Source organism: Marmota flaviventris, chromosome 18 (assembly GCF_047511675.1).
Source record: "Marmota flaviventris isolate mMarFla1 chromosome 18, mMarFla1.hap1, whole genome shotgun sequence".
In the NCBI taxonomy this organism is placed as follows: Eukaryota; Metazoa; Chordata; class Mammalia; order Rodentia; family Sciuridae; genus Marmota; species Marmota flaviventris.
Genome location: NC_092515.1, coordinates 12,751,160 through 12,772,895, shown reverse-complemented (window position 1 = coordinate 12,772,895; position 21,736 = coordinate 12,751,160). Strand labels below are relative to the sequence as shown.

Here is a 21,736-nt window from a genome sequence, read left to right as displayed (position 1 = left end):
GGTCAGCACAACAGCAACTTTTTTATTGCTACCAACGAGGCCCCACCTAACCAATCCAAGGCAAGGATCAATGAGACTAGTTTGATCAAGACTGATTGACTGTGCCTACGTCTGATCTCCCCTGTCTGTATAATCTGGGAGCTCACATCAATACCCCCAAAGACACGGCTAGAAACACTCTGCCCCGTGTCTTCCCAGCATGGTCATACTGATGAAAGCTCCCTTTCTACTTTCACCATTACTGTTTCCAATGGTTTTTTGGCAAAGACAAACCAGCCTGGGCCCTGCCTCCCAGCCTCCTCTGCTGGGGGGGAGGGGGAGGGGCAAAAGGACGTGGCCGTGGTGTCAGCCATGCAGACAGAAGCCAGGACCCAGAGATGGTTATGTGGGTTTGGGGGAAATGTCAGGTTTCTGCCATATTTGGGTTCCTAATTTTGAACTAATATTCAAATCCCTATATAAGACCTTAAAAGATGGGGCTGGGGATGTGGCTCAAGTGGTAGCGCGCTGGCCTGGCATGCGTGCAGCCTGGGTTCCATCCTCAGCACCACATACAAATAAAGATGTTGTGTCCGCAGAAAACTATCCCGGCCCTAGGCCTGACTTAAGAAAGGACTTCAGTACAAGCAACAGTAAGTATTGGTGAGGATGTGGGGGGAAAGGCACACTCTTACATCGCTGGTGGGACAGGAGAGTGGTGCAACCACTCGGGAAAGCAGTATGGAGATGCCTTAGGAAACTTGGAATACCCATTTGACCCAGCTATCCCACTCCTCAGTCTATACCCAAAGGACTTAAATCAGCATACTACAGTGACACAGCCACATCAATGTTTATAGCAGCTCAATTCACAACAGCTAAACTGTAGAACCAACCTCGATGCCCCTCGGTAGATGAATGGATAAAGAAACTGTGGTACATATACACAATGGAATATTACTCAGCATTAAAAGAGAATAAAATCATGGCATTTGCAGGTAAATGGATGGAGTTAGAGAATATAATACTATGTGAAGTAAGACAATCCCAAAACACTAAAGGCCAAATGTTTTCTCTGATAAGTGGATGTGGATCCATAATGGGGGGAGGGGGCATGGGAAGAATGGAGGAACTTTGGATTGGGCAAAGGGAATGGGAAGTAAGAAAGATGGTGGAATGAGATAGACATCATTATCCTAGGTACATGTATGATTGCACAAATAGTGTGACTCTACATCATATACACCCAGAGAAAAGAAAATTTGTGCTCCATTTGTGTACAATGAAACAAAATGCATTTTGCTGCCATGTATAACGAATTAGAACAAATAAAAAAGAATGGTCTACATCAGGACCAATATTAATCACAGTATGGAAATTGGAGTTGCTATATAAACTATTGGAAAATGGATAGTGCTGATTTTTTATTTCATTTCATGACATAAAATTTTCATTCTTTAAAAAAAAAGACAGTGACTAATGAAATCAAAGCAGGAATCAAAAGTTTTCCAACAAAGAAAAGCCCAGGATCAGATGGAGTTCTACCAGAGCTCTAAGAAATCTACACCAGTCTTCCTCAAATTATTCCATGAAATACAAAGGGAGGAAACCCTCCCAAATATGTACAGTGAAGCTAGTATAACCTTGATTTTGAAAAATAAACAAAAAAGAACACCAAAGAAAGAAAACTACAGGCCAATATCTTTGATGAACATGAATGCAAAAAAATACTTAATAAAATATTAGCAAACCACAAAAACATATCAAGAAGATAGTAAGTATACCATGATCAAGTGGGTTTTATCCCATGGATTGAAGACTGGTTCAACATATGCATTTGAATAAATGTAATTCACCACATAAATAGACTGAGGGACAAGAATCATATGATCATCTCAATATGCAGAAAAGGTCTTTTCTGCAATCCCAGCAGCTTAGGAAGCTGAGGCAGGAAGATCATAAGTTCAAAGCCAGCCTCAGCTACCTACAAAGGCCCTAAGCAAAATCAGTGAGTCCCTGTCTCTAAATAAAATACAAAAAAAGGGCTGGGGATGTAGCTCAGTGGATAAGCACCACTATGTTAAATACCCAGTACCAAAAAAAAAAAAAGAAAAGAAAAGAAAATCCAGCAGCAATTTATATTAAAAATGCTAGAGAAACTAGGGATAGAAGGAACTTATCTCAACATTATAAAGGCTATATATGACAAGCCCAAAGTTAACATCATACTGATACAGAAAAACTGAAAGCATTGCCTCTAAAATCAGGAACAAAAAAATAAACAAAAAAGAAATGGTTCTTAAAATGCTAGCCAAAGCAATCAGGCAAGAGAATGAAATTAAAGAGATATGAATAGGAAGAGAAGAAGTCTAATTATCTCTGTTTGCTGATGACATAACCCTGTATCTAGAAAACCCAAAAAAAACTCTACTAGAAAAGTTCTAGAGATGATTAATAAATTCAGCAAAATAGTAGGATACATGATCAACACCCCAAAATCAAATACCTTTCCTAAACTCCAGTAGTGAATCTGCTGGGAAAGAAATCAGGAAAACTATCTTGCTTATAATAACTTCAAAAATTTTTGGAAATAAATCTAACCAAGAAGGTGAAAGATCTCTACAAGGAAAACTACAGAACACTGAAGAAAAAATACTGAGGAAGACCTCCCATGTTCTTGGATAGGCAGGATTAATATTGTCAAAATGTTCAATTGGTAAAATTCAATGCAATCCCTGTCAAAATACCAATGACATTCTTTACAGAACTAGAAAAAAAACAGTCTTAAAAATTCATTTGGAAGAATGCAAGCCCCAGATTAGTCAAAGTATTTTTGGGCAAGAAGAGTGATGCTACAGGCATCATGATACTTAATCTCAAATTACAATAAAGTATAGTAACAAAAATAGCAGGATATCAACATCAAAATAGACATGAAGCTGGCTACAGTGGTGCACACCTATAATCTCAGCAGCCATGAAGGCTGAGGCAGGATAGCAAGTTTAAAACCAGCCTCAACAATTTAGCAAGACCCTAAGCAACTTGGCGAGATCCTGTCTGAAAATAAAAATTTTCAAGGGCTGGAGATGTGGCTCAGTGGTTAAGCCCCCCTGAGTTTGAGCCCAGCACCAAAAAGATGATAGATAGATAGATAGATAGATAGATAGATAGATAGATAGATAGATAGAAAGAAATGAAGACAAAGAGAATAGAATACACAGAGACAAACTCACATAGTTACAGTCATCTGATACTTGACAAAGGTGTCAAAAATATACACTGGAGAAAAGATAGCCTTTGTAACAGGGTGCTAGGAAAATTAGCTATCCATATGTAGATGAATGAAGCTAGACCCCTGTCCTTCACCCTGCACAAAAATCAGCTCAAAGTGGATCAAAGACCTAGGACTTAGACCAAAAACTTTACAACTGCTACAAGAAAACTCCACTATATTGGCACAGGTACCCACCTCCTTAACAAGACCCCTAAAGCCTAACAAATAAAATCAAGAATCAATAAGTGGGGGGCTGGAGCTGTGGCTCAGTGGTAGAGCACTCATCTAGCACATATGAGGCCCTGAGTTCGATCCTCAGCACCACATAAAAATAAATAAAATAAAGGCATTCTGTCAATCTACAACTAAAAAAAATATTTTAAAAAAGAATCAATAAGTGGGATGGCATCAAATTAAAAACTTCTGAAGTGCAAAGGCTGGGGGAGAATCCCTTGAATCCAAGGAATTCAAGACCAACCCAGGCAACATAGTAAAAGCCCACCTCAAAAAAAAACAGAGCTGAATAGAGGCTGAGGATGTAGCTTTGTGGTAGAGCTTGCCTATCAAGCACAAGACCCTGGGTTTTATCTCCAACACCAAAAAAAGTCTGAGATACACACACACACACACACGTGTGTGTATATGCATACATGTCAATTTCTTTGGGGGGAAGGAGTGCTAGAGATCAAACTCAGGGTCTAGTTGGGGTCAGCAATCAAGGCCCAAGTTCATGACAGAGCAAAAGCACTCACCTCAGGGCCAGGATGAAAGAGAGAGAAAGAGGACCAGGTATGGTGGCGCACACTATCATCCCAGTCATGCAGGAGGCAGAGGCAGGAGGATCACAAGTTTGAGGCCAGCCTCCTCAACTTAGCAAGACCCTGTCTTGAAATAAAATAAACTGAGTTGAGGATGTAGCTCAGTAAGGGAGAACGTGCCTGGTGTGTGCAAGATGCTAGGTTCAATCCCCAGTTCCACAAAAAAAGGGAAAGGAAAAAAAAAGTAAGGGTGTGAGGTACCCCTGTCCATTAAAGGGCACAGCCCCAGTGGCCTGAAGACTTCTCACTAGGCCCATTTCTTCCAGTTCCCAGCACGAAGCCCTTGACACATGACCATTTGGGGACATCCAGACCCACACTCCAGCCAGCCTTAAGTGTGACTTATCTACAGACTCTGTGGAGACGCCTTTTATCGGGCTGAATTCCCTCGCCCCTGGTTGGCTGTAAAGCTGACAGTGTCTTTGTACTTAGGTCTCTTAGAGGCAATAGATCATCGGGTGTTGCTTTTCTTTTTCTCCAACATTTTATTTTGGATATTCGGACAGTTGGCGTCTAATCTGATCATCGAGGTTAAGCGGCAGGTGTAAGAGTATAAACAACGTCCGTGGCCCGTCTCTTCTTCATTCCCTTTCCCTCTCTTTCTGCCCTCTTTTGGACTGACTATTTTTCATGATTGCATTGTGTCACCTGGCTCACTAGCTATGACTCCTTGCTCCTGGCTTGGCTGCTGTTGGGACTGCTTGACGATATGGTATACAACTTGACCTTATCACATAATTATATTTTGGGGATGTTATTGGGGATTGAACCCAGGGGCACTCAACCACTGACCCCCCCCATCCCCAGCCCGATTTTGTACTTTATGTAGAGACAGGGCCTCACTGAGTTGCTTAGAGCCTCACTGTTGCTGAGGCTGGCTCTGAACTCGCCATCCTCCTGCCTCAGCCTCCTGAGCCACTGGAATTATGGACGTGGCACCATCACACCCAGCTTATCACATACTCTTAAGACTCCATTTTATCTCCTTCATTCACTTACTAACTATAAATCCTTGCTTTCTTCTTTTTGTGGATGATTTGGAGTTCATAGTGCACATCGTTATCACAGTCTGCCTTCAAGCCACCGAATGCCACTTCACCTGAAGTACAAGTACTTTTCTATAGAATATCCTGGTCCTTTGGCTATTGTTATCATACTTTTAAAATATTTTTCAAGTTGTAGATGGACACAGTGTCAGCACGCTGCTTTGTTCTAAGTTGCCACTAAGTCGCCACCAAGTCGCTGCCACCGACCTGACATACAGTACCTTTATTTTATTTATGTATTTATTTATTTACTTATTCATTTATTTGTATGTGGTGCTGAGGATGGAACCCAGGGCCTCCTTGTGCTAGGTGAGCCTCTACCACTCAGCCCCAGCCCCAGCCCCAGCCCCAGCCCCAGCCCCGTTATCATACTTTGTACCCAAACCTGTGCTATGAGCCTCATTCAACATTGTTTCTATTTTTTTTAAGCAGTCAATTATCTTTTTTTCTTGGTTTCTTTTAGTTATACACGACAACAGAATTTACTTTATGAAAACACGGGATATAATCTGTTCTCCTTCGGCTTCCAGTTCTTCCCCTTCCCCTCCCTCCCCCCACCCCCAGTTCCCTTCCCTCCACTCTTCTAATCTTTCTGCTATTTACTTACATTTTTTTAAATAAGTGTCTTATGGATGTCCGTGGTGGTGGGATTCACTGTGTGTGTTCATGTATGTACATAGAAATGTCAGGTCAGATTCCTTCCACTGCCTTTTCTATCCCATCCCTCCTCCCTTCCCTTCATTCCCCTTTGTCTACTCCACTAATCTTCTATTCTTTTTTATTATTATTATTATTCCTGCTCCCTTATTTTGGATTTTGCTTCTGCATATCAGAGAAAACATTTGACCTTTGACTTTTGGGGACTGACTTAGCACTACTTAGTACTATTTCACTTAGCATGATAGTCTCCAGTTCCATACATTTATCAGCAAATGCCATAAAGTTGTTGTTCTTTATGACTCAGTAATACTCCATTGTGTATGTGTGTGTGTATCACATTTCCTTTATCTGTTCATCTGTTTTAATTCTCTTTTTAAAGGTTTAAATAATGGGGGGAACTTACATATTTATACATATTGTTACCATTTCTGGTGTTCTTCATTCTTCTGTGTAGATTCATTCTTTAATCTGATACCATGTTCCTTCCACCTGAAGAACTTCCGTTAACATTTCTCATAGTGAGGGTTGGCTGGTGATTAAGTCTTTAAATTTTTGTATATTAAAAACATTTCTATGTTGTGTTACTTTTTGGAAGACGTTTCTGTAGGTGGAGTATTCTGGGTGGAAATATTGGTTATTTCAGTAAAGATGTTGCTCCACTGTTTTTTCTCTTGCCCTATTTCTGATGAGAAATCTGCTATCACCCTTATCTTTATTCCTCTGTATGTACTGTGTCTTTTTCTTAGTCTGCTTTTAAGATTTTCTTTTTACATTGACTTTGAGTAATCTGATTATTCTGCATCTTTCATGATATCATGTTTTTGTGTTCAAAGTTCCTTAATATTCTTGGTTCTATGTGCATAATTTTCATCAAATTTGGAAAATTGTTCAGCCTTCTTTCTTCTAACATTTTTCTCTCCTCACCTTTCCCTCCTTTTCTCAGGAATTCCATTTATACATACATGATACCACTTGATTCTCTCACAGGATTCACTGAGGCTCTGTTTAATTTTCTCTTCTCTCTGAATTTCACTTTGAATAGTTCCTGTTGCTAGGACTTCCACTTCACCAATCTTCCGTTCAGCAATGTCTAATCTACCTTAAATACAATCCAGTGTATTCCTGAATTCATATGACTCTCTTAGTGTCCTTGTCTGTTAATTATAACATTTGTATCAGTCTTTTTTTAATTTTTTAATATTTATTTATTTTTTTAGTTTTCGGCGGACACAACATCTTTGTTTGTATGTGGTGCTGAGGATTGAACCCGGGCCGCACGCATGCCAGCCGAGCACGCTACCGTTTGAGCCACATCCTCAGCCCGTGTATCAGTCTTGATTGATATTTTTCCTCCATATTCTCATGCAGGTAACATTTTTCAATTCCAGAAATCATGGTTTTTACCTTGTTAGGAGCTGGTTGTTTGTATTCATATAAATATTCCAGAGCTATATTTTGGAGTACAAATAAGTTATTTGGAAGGCATTTATTCCTTCTGCTCTTGTTTGTAAGATTTTTTCATGAATTTTGAGAAATGTTCAGTCTATAGCTAATTATTCTCAATCACCAGGCAAGACTGTCCTACGTCCCACTGCTCCATAAATTGTGCACTGTGTTCAGTCTGGCTGATGGCAGCAGACATCGTCCTGGCCCTGAGTGAGCAACTGGCACAGCTTCCTCCAGTCCTCTCCAGGGTTCATCCCTCACCTCAGGTGATCTCCTTACATGCACCCAGCAGTTGTCAGCTACACTCTCTACAGGACCCTCTGAAGGTCTCACCATCCCTCCCCGTGCAGCTCCAACCCTGCACCCTGTCCTGTGAACTCAGCTGCCTTGGTCCAGGAAGACTCTCCACCAGGGAGTACCTTGGGCTCCCCTGGGTTCCTCCTTCCTGCACTGCAGCTTGGGGACAAAGGCCACTACCTGAGGCGATTGTAGGGGTCCTCTCTTTTGTTGTCATCCCTCAGGGATCGCTGACCTTATTTCCTGACGCCCTGCGCCTTGAACAGTGGTTTGTTTCCACACGTGTTTTTCATTCTGTGGTTGTTTCTGTGGGAAGGCAGGTCCCTCACTGTGACTTTGTCTTGGCATTCATTTGCACTTGTGTGGAGGGGTGGTGTGTGCTCCTGTGTGTGTGCCTGTCGTGTGTGTGTGTGTGTGTGTGTGTGTGTGTGTCCTGGTCTCTGCTGATGATCCGTTTCTTTCTCCTCCACTTCTCCTCTTCTGGGACAGCCACAGACACAGAGATGATGAGAGGGACAGAGAGAGGATGGGAAAGACGTAGGAGGTGAGAGTCAGAGCAGGGGTGGTAGAGGTGGGCGGAGGCAGTGAGACTGTGACCTGGGGACATCAGGACACAGCCATTTGAGAGGCCTGTCTCTTGCAGTCCTGTGCCTCTCTGACTTGGGCTGGACACTCCTCTCCCCCGCCCCATCTTTCTCCTCCCTTCTTCTCTCCTTCTTGTTCTATATCTGTCCTTTCCTGGTCTCTGAGCTCCGGGAGCACAGAGTTGGGTCCAGGGTGATTGATGGTCTCCATTGCTGTGAATCTGCACCCTTCCTGTCCCAGACAGGGGTCAGATCCTAATTAATACGTGAATGAAGAGGACTCCATCTGCCCTTCTCTCTCTTCCAAAATAGGGAGTCGACACATTTCCTGCAAAACCAAACTAACCACTTGCCACCACCAAAGAACCTGGTCTAGGGAGTGGGGACAGCTGAGTCATCCCGGGCATGAGGCTCAGCTGAAGGCGGTGCTCAGTGTGAATCTCAAAGTCCAAGCGGCCATGCCCTATCCCCCCTGACCCAGGAGGAGGGAGCAGCACAGTGTGCCCTGTTTGTTCCTGACCTGGGAGAGGTGCCACCATGGACTTTCCTGACCTCAGGACCTTTCTCCTGCTGGGCTGGCTCTTGTGGCATTGAGCTTGGGTCCTCTTTCCGGCCCCAGGAAGCCGTGAAGGGCTTTCCACAGAGAAATTCACTGAGTCCTCACCTTTCAAGGAAGGTGCTGCTGTCGTCCCCGTGTCGTGGAAGGAGGGAGTGAAGCACAGAGCTTGAGACCTGCCCAAGCCTCACCGGGGCAGCTATAGACGAGGTGTCGGACCCAGGCTGTCTAACCCGAGTGCCTGCTATTGTACCCACTTTGCTTCGCTGCCCCTCTCAGAGACATGGGCACACTCTGAGAAGTGCTTTCGAGTTAGAACGAAGCACTGATTTTTAGAGTCAGGCTTGAGTTCCCCCCACAGCTGGGCTGTTCATCGGTTGTGCTGACACTTGGCAAATGCCTGCTCAGCTTAGCCTCAAGTGTCCTCATCTGGACGCTGTGGGTACCTACGCTGAAGGAACAGGGCACTTTGCTCATGCTCAGTGGATGCAGAGTTGCCACAGGGAAAGACACAGAGACTCAGAGACTCAGAGTTGGAGGCTGAGGGTGGCAGAAAGACAGACAGACCAGGAAAGATGAGAATGAGACAGGGAGGGACATGGCAAAGTGGTCACTCATTTATTCATTTGACCAGCATTTGTTGAGCACCTATTATGTGCCAGGCTCTCTTCCAGGCACTGGGGACAGAGCAATGAACCAAACAGGCCCTCAGGAGAGAGCATTCCAGCAGGAAAGACAGAAGCCAGGGAAACAGAGATGGACACAGCGATTCCCAGTGTCAAGGTGACGCTCTGGTGTGGCCTCCAGGTGCTCTTCTGCCAGCATCCGTCTTGATCTGTGCGTGTCCACTAAATGCCAAGGGCGAGGCGTTTCCATTGCCAGCCTTGGGTGAAGGACGGGAGGAGAGACACTTGGAGACGGGGGCCACCCTGGGAGACAGAAATGATGCTGAGGGGCAGCAGTCGGGCAGGAGGGGGGCAGAGACACGGGAAAGGGGCTGGAGATGGCGAAGAAGCCGGAGATCTGGAGGGGGCTGGAGACAGGCTGAGGAGGGACTTGGGAGCCACAGACGCTGAGAGGCAGGGAAAGCAGTGGGAAGGATCCCGGCAGAACTGCCAGCCCCTCCCTGCCTGTGCCTGGGACTTGCAGGCGCTTGCACAGCTCCTTCCTCTTCCTGCTGGGCCTGCCCTGGTCCTGCGCTCAGGCCTGCCCAGCCCCATGGCCCTCCCAGTGGCTCTCCTCTCTTTCTTCCTCCTTCTCCTGCTGATGGGCCTGGTCCTCTGGAGCAGGGCTAGGGACACGGGCGCTGGCCTGCCCCCGGCCCACCCCCCTCCCAGGGCTGGGCAACCTCCTGCAGCTGCAGGGGGGACCCCTCCTCCAGGCTCTGCTCAGGGTAAGCCCAGAAGGGGCTCAGAGCCCAGGCTGCCTCTGCGGCTCCCGCCCCCTCCCAGGACAGGTAACAGTGGGGACAGGGGACAGGCGCACGAGATGGCAGCAAGGAGGAGAAGGGTTTTCTAATCAGAAACACCTAGGGGTAAGAAGAGACATAGAGACAAGCAAAGAGAAGAGAGAGAGAAGGAGGAGGAGGAGAGGAGACGCAGGGATCACCGAGAGAGGAGAGCCCTAGCCAGGAGAGGAAGAGAGAGGGTGGGCCGAGGTGCACAGGAAGAGCGAGCCGGGCTGTCACAGAGAGGCCGAGACACTCAGACCAAAGGAGGGCTGGGGGACCTCAGAGAGACCATCATGAGATGGGAGAAGCCAAGAGAGGTGGCCACCAGCGAAGGGGCCCTGGAAGAAGCTGGGCTGGGATAGAGCAGAGCACGCGTGGCTCCGTGGAGACATGCAGGACAGGGCACTGAGAATCAGAGACAGAGACCGAGGTGCCCAGCGCTGCCCAGGAACCAAAAGAAACAGTGAGATGGAGACACACACTCGGGGGACAGCGACAGAGACCAAGGCCGAAGGAGACGACCCCCTGCCCAGAACCTGCAGACACACTCTGGACAGGCCCTGGGCAGCTCGGGCTCAAGGTCACTGTCCTGTCGCTGCAGCTGAAGGACCAGTATGGGCCGGTGTTCACGGTGCGCCTGGGCCCAACCCCGCTGGTGGTGCTGTGCGCAGCCCAGGCGGTGCGTGAGGCTCTAGTGGACCAAGCGGACGCCTTGGGGGGGGGGGGGGGGGCGGCGCGCAGACGTGGCCATCTCCGAGAAGACCAACCGAGGCTACGGTGAGGCTGGAGGGGAGCGGGAGTGGCGGGCACAGGGCTCTGGTGACGCATCCCTGCGCCGTGTGTAAGTGCCCACGTGCTGGGAGCCAGAAGGTGTGGCCCCTTCCTGCAGTGTGACAGCCGGTAGGTTACCTAACCTCTCTGTGCCTCCCCTCCCTATCTGTGAGAATATTCTACTTGCTCCCTGCAGGCATCGCTTTCAGTCAGGGCGAGCGGTGGAGGACCCTGCGGAGGTTTGCCCTGACCACTCTTCGCGACCTGGGCCTGGGGAGGCGGAGCCTGGAAGAGCGGATCCAGGAGGAGGTGGGCTGCCTGGAGAGGGAGCTGGAGAGCACGTGCGCTGAGGGCCTGGGGCCGGGAGGGGGCGTGGTGCACACACGCTGCGAGTCCTGGGCTCCTGCGGGTGTAGGAGCGCGGGTGGGAATCCAGTTCGTACTGAGAGTCCGCCCCCCCTCACCTGTGGCCTTGACCAGCCCCTACCCCTTCCTTCCTGGTGGCCCCTGCCCTTAAAGAGAGCACATCCATTCTTTTTCCTTGGCCAATAGGAGAGTAAGTTTTATGTTAAATCTATGTTAAATTTAAAACCTCCGGGAGCTTGAGGGCAGAGCTACTGCTGGGGCCATAGGTTCCCCTCTGCGAATTAGAAAGGGTGCCCCTATCTCAGGACACCTGAGCTGTCATCATAGATATATTGAAGTGGCACCCCCTCCTCCATAGAAAAGTCCTAACTGCGCTGCTCCAGACATCCCCACCACGGCTGACTTTAGGACTGTCAGCAGAAGAGTCTCTGCAGCAGAGTCCATTGTAGATAAACTTCCTATTTTCCTGTCGCCCTGTTTACTTGGCCACTGGCCAGGAAGATACCATCCCTCCAGGTGCTGGACACCCCGTCACTAGTTTTTCACAAACATGTATCCAGTAGAGTAGTTTGTAGAAATGTGCAAACAAGGCCTCTGGCCTCGGGCTGGGCTTCACAGAGATGTCTACGTTCCTAAGAGGAGAGAAGTTACCGCCTGGGCTCCATGGTAACAGCTGGCAGGGGGAGGAAAGAGAGGGGAGGAGAAGCTCCCCCCTTCTCAGGTGTTGTCCTTCAAGGGTTAACTTGCCCAGAACAGTGAGGGAAAAAGCTGCTTTATGTGAACTTCTGCAGACCGGGAACTTCTGAGCCCCTCCCCTTACATGCTGGGTATAAAACTCCTGAACTCCGGGTTCAGGGGGTTGATTGATTACAACCCCTGAACCTGGCTGCAGCCAAATAAAACTGTGTCCTGCTGTCTCCTGTGCCCTGCGTCGTCTGTCCCTACAACAGTATGAATCCAGGTGTCTGCAGTGTCACTGGAGCCCCTCAGATGCCGCACCTTGGAGCAGTGCACAACCTGCACCATCTCCCGGATGCCCGTCCGCAGGACCTTAACAGAACCAAACCCTTGACCCAGAATGTGTGTCCCCCTCCTTAGCCTGTCCAGCTGCAAATCCTGCACATTCAGGTCTCGGCTCAGACGCACCGCTCCAGGAAGTCTCCGCTGACCAACCCTGTCCCCCTGCATGCCGGGCTGTCGGGGCCACCTCTGGGCTCCCAGGAGCGCTGTGCTTCCCCCCTCGCAGCGCAGACATTCCTGGGCCATGATGGGGACCACAGGAGAGGCTCTCGACCAGGCTGGGAGGGCTTGGCGGAGGCTCTCCGGAGGAGCTGTCTGTGCCTACTCTAAGTTCCATCTTTCTGTAGCCTACAGGGTGGTGGCAAGAGGCGAGGTTAGAGTGACAGGCAGGGCCAGACGTGGGAGGCCCTTTTGTCCTTGTTAAGGGCTTGACAGCTGCCTGGAGGGTGCACGGGAGCCATGGAATGTTTTAGAGCAGGGGAGTGAGTGGTCAGATGAGTGCCCAGCAGGCATCCCCGGGCTCTCACGTGTTGGCCTCCCCCCCACAGGAACGCCCTTTGACCCCACCTTCCCCATTCGCCGCTCCACGGCCAACATCATCTGCTCTGTGGTCTTTGGCTGCCGTTTCCACTACCAGGATGAGGACTTCAAGACCTTCCTGGGGCTGCTGGCCGAAAACCTCAAGCAGATGGACACGTTCTGGGTGCAGGTGCCTAAGTCCCCTCTCCAGTCCCCCCACCACCCCAGGGCCACAGGCCTCCTCCCAGGTCCCGTCGAACTCTCAGGGCCACCGTGATTCACCTCCACTGGGTGCAGCCTCCGCCCTGTCCTTATGGGGCCCACAGCCTTGGGGGACACACAGACCCATCGCCAGACCCGGGTGACCCAGAGTAGTCAGGCTGTGACAGCCAGCCAGCGCCCACTGAACCCCCCGCTCTGTGCCAGCCTGTGCTGGGGGCTGCCAAGGACATAGAGGTGACCAGGGACTCCCTCATGAAGCCCTCACTCCAGGGGGGCAGGTGAACCTGTCGTGAGACAGTCACCACTTAGGATGGACAGTGCCAGGGTGGGGAGGCACAGAGAGGAGGTCAGGATGGGAAGAGAGGCACAGGCTGAGGAGTGGGGGCCAGGATGGGGAGGCTCTGTGGCACCTCAGGCACTGCCCGGCAGGGTCCAGAGGTCAGGGGAGGCTCTCTAGAGGACAGAGAGGACATTCCATCCAAGTGAAGACCTAAGCAGTGAACAGGAGCAAGCTGATGTGGGGGTGGGGGCAGAGGAAGTGCGTGGAATAGCATTTAAGGCAGAGGGAACAGCAGGTGCTAAGACATTTCTTCCCCATGGTCTCCTTCTCCCTCTAGGCATATGGTCTTTTCCCCGCTCTCCTGAGGCACCTTCCTGGACCACACAACCGGCTCTTTGAGGTCTTTGAGAAGCAGAAGGAGTTTATGGCCCGGGTGGTGAAGGAGCACCAGGACTCTGTCAACACAGCTCAGCCTCGGGACTTCATTGATGCTTTCCTCATCCGCATGCAGCAGGTGGGATTGCAGTGAGACACGCTCCTTTCTGGGTCTCAGGAGCCTGAGGTTCTTGGAGCGCCCTCAAATGAGACGGGTCCCCCCTGTGGCCTTTCAGGTTCCTGTGTAACCAGTTGCAATTTTCTCCAAATCTCGAGTTTTCTATTCATAAAATCCGGGGGCCAGTAGTGGAGCTTTGGTCTAGATTTGCAGCTGTAACCAGGCTCCATCTCGTGTGTTGTCTTTGTTCAGTTCATAACAGGGATCTGAGGAGATTTCTGAGTTTTTTTGTGAAATAAATGCCTGCAGCCAGGTGTGGGGGCCCACGCCTGTAATCCTAGTGGCTCGGGAGGCTGAGGCAGGAGGATCGCAAATTCAAAGCCAGCCTCAGCCACTTAGTGAGGCCCTAAGCAACTCAGTGAGACCCTGTCTGTAAATAAAATATAAAAAGGGCTGGGGCTGGGGCTCAGTGATAGAGTGCTTGCCTTGCATGTGCGAGGCCCTGGGTTGAATCCTCAGCACCACAAGTAAATAAACAAATAAAATAAAAGTATTGTGTCCAACTAAAAAAAAAAAAAAAAAAAGTACTGTGCCGCAGTCTGGCTGGGCACGATTCAGGAGCCACTTGTCAAAAGTAACGAACTTTATTTTTAGAACCACACAAGCCAAACAAAACAGCTCCTCAGGAAAAACCCTCAGAGCCCAACTGCCACCACTGGCTTCCCACAAGCCTCTCACAACCACCTCCCACAATCCTCCTGCTCTTGAGGCCGATTGGCTGGGTCACATGGGCGGAGCCAAAAAAGTCCCCCAATGAGCAGCTCCGTGGTCTGAAAGGGCAGGGAAACAGCCCAATGAGCATCACTGCAGAGGAGCCAATCAGCTAGATGTTGCTGGGGCCACTGTGAGCCAATCATCAGCTGGCAGTCTGAAAGGGCGGGGAAACAGCTCAATGTGCATCTCCAATGAGCATCACCACAGAGGAGCCAATCAGCTAGATGTTGCTGGGGCCGCTGTGAGCCAATCATCCGCCGGCAGCTGGAAGTTTGCTGGCAGCTGGAAGTTTGCTGGGGCCCCTTGGCTGTGGCTCTCAACAGTACTGGAATTGATTGGTAATGCCTGCTATGGGCAAAGAATTTGGCAGTGAATGTACACATGCCACATATTTGCCTCCCCTGGGCTGGATGGTTCCTTTGGATCCTTCTCTAGCTCAGATACTCTGTGCTTTTGTGTGCAGGAGCAGGGAGACCCTCACACAGAATTCAACCAAGAGAATTTGCTCAATTCTGCTCTGGACATCTTCTTTGCTGGGATGGAGACAACCAGTACCACGCTCAGATAGGGGCTCCTGATCCTCCTGAAGTTCCCACAGGTTACAGATACGGAGCCCAGGTTACGGGACCAGCCCTCTCCCTCCCCAGCCTGATGTCAAATTGGTACAAGGGCCAGTTTGTATTGCTGAGGGGTTGGGTTAGGAATTGGAGAACAACCTATTTTTTTTAGGGGGGGGGGCACCGTGGGCTGAACCCAGGGGTGCTTAACCACTGAGCCACATCCCCAGCCCTTTTTATATTTTTATTTAGAGACAGTTGCTTGCTAAGTTGCTTAAGACCTCACTAAGTTGTTGAGGCTGGCTTAAACTTGGGATCCTCCTGCCTCAGCCTCCCGAGTTTCTGGGATTACAGGCATGAGCCACGGTGCCTGGTGGGAACATCCATTTTAGAAGCTGGAGGGAAATTACAGTTAACACATCCTGGGTTTAAAGTCTGGGAAGGGGAGGTGGGAAGGCAGGCAGGTGCCCAGGGCAATCGCCCTTCCCACAGTCAAGACTGTCTGTTTCCCACCCATTTTTCGGAGGGAGCAGAACTCATACAGCAAGAGATTGACCAAGTAGTGGGCCCAGAGAGACGGCCCTGCCTCGGGGACAGGCCCCGGATGCCCTACACAGATACGGTCCTTCATGAGATCCAGAGGTTTGCGGACATCATGCCTCTGGGGGTGCCCCATGCCGTCACCCAAGACACTGAGTTCCAGGGTTATCACATCCCCAAGGTACAGAGTGTGGGTCCCTCTGGTCCATCTGGAGTGTCAGGTCTCCTACAGGAGCTGCAAGGCTGGGCCTCCCAGTACTAGGTTCTCGGATTCTCCCAGAACCTGACCCTCACTCCATGTCCCTCAACCCAAGGAGGACTGAGATTGCAGAGTACCAGAGTACATCAGTTAGAACTAGGGCCCTAGAGACATCCGGAATCCCAGCACTGCCACGTATAAATTGTGTGACCCTAAGCAAGTGACTCAACCTCTCTGAACACCAGTCTCCTTTTCTATGCAATGTGCATTAATATACTACCTACACTGATTATAGAGATCCAGTGAGTTGGGATCCATAGTAAATGCTTAAAAATTGTAGGGTTTGTTGTTGTTGTTGTTGTTGTTGTTTCTTTTTTATTATGACTACAACCAGATGTCTGTTCCCAACACCAAAGTCAGAGTGGTCTTATAAAACCCATTAGGGAGCCAGACCTGTAATCCTGGTGTCTCAGGAGACTAAGGCAGGAGGATTAGAAGTTTGAGGCCACCCTCAGCACCTAAGCAAGACCTTGTCTCAAAATAAGAAATAAAAAGGGTTGGGGAATATATCTCAGTGGTTAAGTGCCCCTGGGTTCAATCCCCAGTAACACCAAAACTAATAAGTAAAAAATAAAACCTGTTAGACCACGTCCCTCCTCTGCTCAAAAGCCCTCCATGGCTCCCATCTCACTGGAAATAAAAGCCAAATGGCCCAGGAGACCCTGCATGCTCTGACACCTCTCTCTGGGCTTGTTACACTCTCTTTCTTGCTCAATCCAGGATCTTGGTGTCCTCAGTATCCCTGCATGTTCCAGGGCTCCTCTGCCTCAGGACCTTGGCACGGACTGTTCCCTCTGTCCTGAGTGCTCTTCCTGCAGACAGCCCCACAGCCTGCTCCCCCTGTCCTTCAGAACTTACCCAGCAGTCTCCTCCTCCTCCTCCTCCTCGGGGGAGGCCTCCTTGGCCCCTCAAGAGCCACTGGGCATGGTGCCCAGGGGAGTGTCTGTTGGTTTTGGTCCGAGTCAGGCATCTGCGTCTGTCCTAGGGAGTGGGTGCAATCTACCCGCCTTGCTCCTCAGCAGTTCAGTGTCCCCAGATGTCCTAGCATTGGCTGCCTGGCTCACTTGCCTGAACTGACAGCAAAAATGGTGCCCTTTGAGAGAGGGAGCAGGAAACGGGTGACTTTTGCAAAAGCAGCGAGAACAGTGAAGGAGGATCCAAACCACTGAGTGCCCTCGTGGGGGCTGTTCCAGCTGTTCCACGGTCACCGTGGCACAAGCAACAGCAGGGCGGCCACAGTCCTCGAGAGGCACCTGTGTGAGACTTCAAAGGCACCTCCCCTGGGCCCAAGGCTCCTCTCAAATGCCTGGCATCAACAAAAAGCCCTTCTGGGACTCGGGTCCTGCTGGTGCTGGGCACAGACTTGTGTTGTCACTGGTTATTATTACTTAAGGGGTAGCCCTGAGCGAGGGCGATGACCATCAGAACCGACGGCAATAATAATAAGCGCTTGCTGAGTCTGTATCAGGTGACAAGCGTTTCTCTCTGCAGATGGGGGCGACTTGCCATCTTCCAACCTCCCGGTGGTGCAAAAACAAAGCACCCTCACCGGGAACCCTTCTTGGGATTTTGAATTTTGACCTTTCCCGGGCTGCGTGAGGCCATCTGGAGACTCAGGACAGGGGCCACAACTCCGGGTCAGCCACACAGTGGTCACACGGTGGTCACAGGGGGCAACAGACACCGCAGAGCCCTGGGCGGCTCAGGTGGAGTAAATGTGTCTTCAATTGGCAGTAGGATTCGTTCCCATGGCAACTGGAGGGGCACCCTCCCTATTTCCTTGACTCCTCTGAGTTATTATGCCCGTTTTACAAGGGGAGGAACTAAGATTCAGAGAGGAGTCACCTGCCAGGTCACCCCGCTGGGAAGGAACCGAGCTGGGACTTACTCCACAGACCCCAGAGCACACCCTCTTCCCCCACTGCTGTTCCCAGTTGGACTAGGCCCAGGAAGCTTTGGCTCAGGTGGCAGGAGCCCCCTCCAGGTGTTGACCTGGGTGGATGATCTGTGCTGACTCCTCCCACAGGGCACCATGGTGTTCCCACTGCTCCACTCCTTCCTCCATGACCCTGACCAGTTCCAAGACCCGTCCTACTTCCAGCCTGAGAGGCTCCTAGATGCCGGCGGAGCTTTTAGGAGAAGCCCTGCCTTTCTGCCCTTCTCTGCAGGTTAGTGTCCGTGCTGCGTGACTCCAAGGAGGAGGCCTGCCCTCTCTGGTCCTCTTTTGTTAACCTAAACTAGTTACTGCTTTTCTGATTGCTGGTTTGGAAGACAGAAGCTACAGCCAGGCTCAGGGAAGGGAAATACAAATCTGCCCCAGCTACACTGAATCCTGAGAGCACAGAGTTCACTCAGAAACTATAAATTGTGTTAGGCCATAAAAAACACCCAAAGCTTAGTTAAAAAAAAAAAAAATCCATTTGGGAAAAAAAAAAAAAAAAGACTAATCCCCCAAGTTCTAAATCAAAGCACATTTAATCCAAAATACTCAATGCTTTTTCAATGATCACTTTTGTTAGAGTTACCAAAAAGTTACAAGCTGTGTAAACACTAGCAAATATTTTTATTTAAACCAGTTTTTAATTGTATGTGTAGTGCAAACACTTGATTTGAAAGTCAAGCAGAACAAGAGTCCACAATGAAAGTGAAGTCTCTCTCCTTGATTCTGTTCCCCCTATTGAAGGTCCTAAGTCCAGAGGTAAACACCTCTTATGGTTTTATGTGTCTCCTTCAGGAATTTGTCTAAATAAAGGCAAGTCCAAATACCAACTGACACACACAGTTTACAAAACCAGGTGAGCCTAGGGTCATAGTCTGTGTTCCAATAATAAAATACCTGAGGCTGGGTATGCTCTAAAGGAAAGAGTCTGTTCAGCTCAGTTTTAGAAGGTGGAAAGTTCAGGGGCTGGATATGTAGCAAAAACAAATAAATAAATAAAGCCAGATGCCAGTGCCAGCCTATATCCCAGCAGCTTGGGAGGTTGAGGCAGGATGGCAAGTTCAAAGCCTCAGCAATTTAGCAAGGCCCTAAGCAACTCAGTGAGGCCCTGTCCCTAAATAAAATATAAGAAGGAGCTGAGGATGTGGCTCAGTGGTTAAGCACCCCTGGATTCAATCCCCAGTACCAAAAAAGAAAAAGAAAATACCCCTTTAAGGAGGAAATCAGGGAATATGGAGCTGAATTCATGATCTTTGATTTGAATGTCCTGTAATAACAGGTATCAGTCTGTTGAGAAGGTGACCTAATCACCCCTTAAAGGTCACCCTTAATACGGTCACAATGGCAATGCAATTTCAGCATAATTTTGGGAGGGGACTCATTCATTTCATATGAATGTATTCACCCCAATTTCTTCTGCCTCACACACCTGCTCACTTGCCCTTCTGCCATGAGTCACCAGGACACAGAAGTGCCACACTCTTGATCCTCCCAGTCTCCAGAACCATGAGCCAAATAAATAAACTTCCATTCTTTATCACCCAGCCTCCGAATCACAATCCCCCCGCCTTTTTTTTTTTTTCTCTCTCTCTTTTGGACCCAGATGCGCTTTACCAAAGAGCTTCATCCCAGCCCTTGTTTAGTTTTTATTTTGAGGGACTTTTGCTTAGGGCCTCTCTAAGTTGCTGAGACTGGCCTTGAACTTGCGATCCTCCTGCGTCAGCCTCCCAAGTTGCCGGCATTGCCAGCTTGCCCCACTGCACCAGGCTCAGACTGCGGCCCCGAGGTCCTTAGATCTGCTTCCTCGGTACCGGACTCTAGGGGCCCTGATCTCCGAACCCCCCACCCTCTCGGCGGTACCCCCGCCTCCTCCAGGCGGATCTCCCTCCTCCGCTCCCCGCCCCCTCCCTCCCGGCTGATCTCGGCACCGCCCACTCCCGCAGGGCGCCGCGCATGCCCAGGAGAGGCTCTGGCCCGCGCCGAGCTCTTCCTCTACCAGAGGTGGCTGCTGCAGCGCTTCTCCCCCACCTCGCCTCTGTCCTCTGCGGCCCTGCACCTGCAGCCCCGGGACAGTGGCTTCGGGAAGCAGCCACCCGCTTTCCAGCTCATCCTGCAGCCACTAGAGCACTTCAGACCCAAGGACTCCTCCCACCCTGACAGCCCCCCTCCCGTGGCCTGAGCCTGAGCCTCCCGCAGCGCCTGGCCTCGGCTCCCCCTGTACGCAACGCAGAGGTTTTGTTGGGTCCACCTTTAGGCTCCGGAGCCTGACTCCACGGTCTGGGTCTTCCCTCCCCTGGCCACTGCTGATTCCTGGAAGAGCAGCTGACACATAGTAGGTGCTCAGTAAACATCTCCTGAATAAATGAAAGTTTTTCAATGAAACCTGGCCCTGACACTTATTCTGGCCATGTGACCCTGGTCAAGTGGCTTCCTTCTCACAGCCTCAGTTCCTTCCTCTGTAAAATGGGGTCATAAAAAAGACCTGCTTCAAAGGTGCGTGGGACAGCACAGCAAAACAGACAAAACTCTTGTCCTTGCAGACCTGCCACAGGGGACTGGAAGGGAATAAAGAGTAATCAAAGGATATAAGAAATTACCAAATTGTATGAAATGACAGAAAGGTATTAAATCTATGGGGGGGATCGCAGCAGGTGAGGGGAGCAGGAGTACGGGAGGGGGCTGTTTGTCATTTCATGTGGGGTGGACAGAGAAGACCTTGCAGAGGACAGAGCAATGGAACAGAAATGTCAAGGTGAGAGTGCTCAGCACGGATGTCTAAATGAGAACAACTCCAGGCAGCGGGAACAGCCCCTGCAAAGGCCCCGTGGCAGAAATGTGCCTGGAGTTTGAAGAGGCAAGAAGGTGAGTGAGCAGAGCTCTGCAGATGGGAACAGAGAGGGGGTACAAATGGAACCTGTAGAAAGAGTTTGGCCAGAGAAGGGACTTGCTCTGATTTTTGGTATTTGGGCTTTGATTTTTGTTTTTGTAGTGCTCAGGATGAACCCAGAGCCTCTCAGATATTCTAGGCAAGGACTCTACCACTGAGCTACACTCCCAGCCCCTGGTTTATGTCTTAAAGGAATCCCTCTAGCTGCACACCGGTCTGTGCTCAAGTAGCCCCTGAAGTAGGTGCTGGAACAAGGGTCTCCAAAGTCATTTCCTCCATCCACCTGCCTCCACCCATAGCCTGCAGGAGCAGAGTGCCAGGCCCCAGGTAGCCACACTCTTGTGAGCCATGGAACCTAGGGGAAGGGGAGAGAGGGATCACATACTCCTGCCTTCTCCCCGCCAACTCTCTCTCTCTCCCTCCCTCCCTCTCTCTCTCTCTCTCTCTCTCTCTCTCTCTCTCTCTCTCCCCCTGTCTTTTGCATAACTCTGTCTCAGGTTAGGTAAAATGCTCCGTTAGGCAAAGGCACACAGGGAACCAGGTTTCATGACAACAGCTGAAGCGTCTGCTCCCTACTGCCCCCTGTTGGCTGATGGGTTTATTGCAAGGTGATTTGTTTGCCTGAATCTGCCAGATTCCATCCAGTTGACACATCCTGACCTGGCTTCATTATTAACAGCACCTCTTCCACTCTCTGAACAATCCCAGTGCAGACAATATGTTATACGGTGACTTTTTTTAAATGCACTTTAATTTTACAGCCTGGTTGGGGTTTTTTGTTTGTTTGTTTGGTTGGTTGGCTTTTTTGTTACTGGGGACTGAACCTAGGGGTGCTTTACCATTGAGCCACATCCCCAGCCTTTTTTTTTTATTGTTTTGAGACAGGGTGTTGCTAAAGTTACTTAGGGCCTCACTAAATTGCTAGGACTGGTCTTGAACTTGCAATTCTCCTGCCTCAGCCTCCACATCAATGGGATGACAGACCTGTACCCCTGTGCCC

The 21,736-nt window shown here is 49.6% G+C and overlaps 1 pseudogene; it reads left to right on the top strand.

Annotated features, from left to right (window-relative positions):
• LOC114079404 (cytochrome P450 2B11-like) overlaps nucleotides 1-20,028 on the top strand; it is a 267,418-nt pseudogene extending 247,390 nt beyond the window's left edge.
• Nucleotides 20,029-21,736: the final 1,708 nt, after the last annotated feature.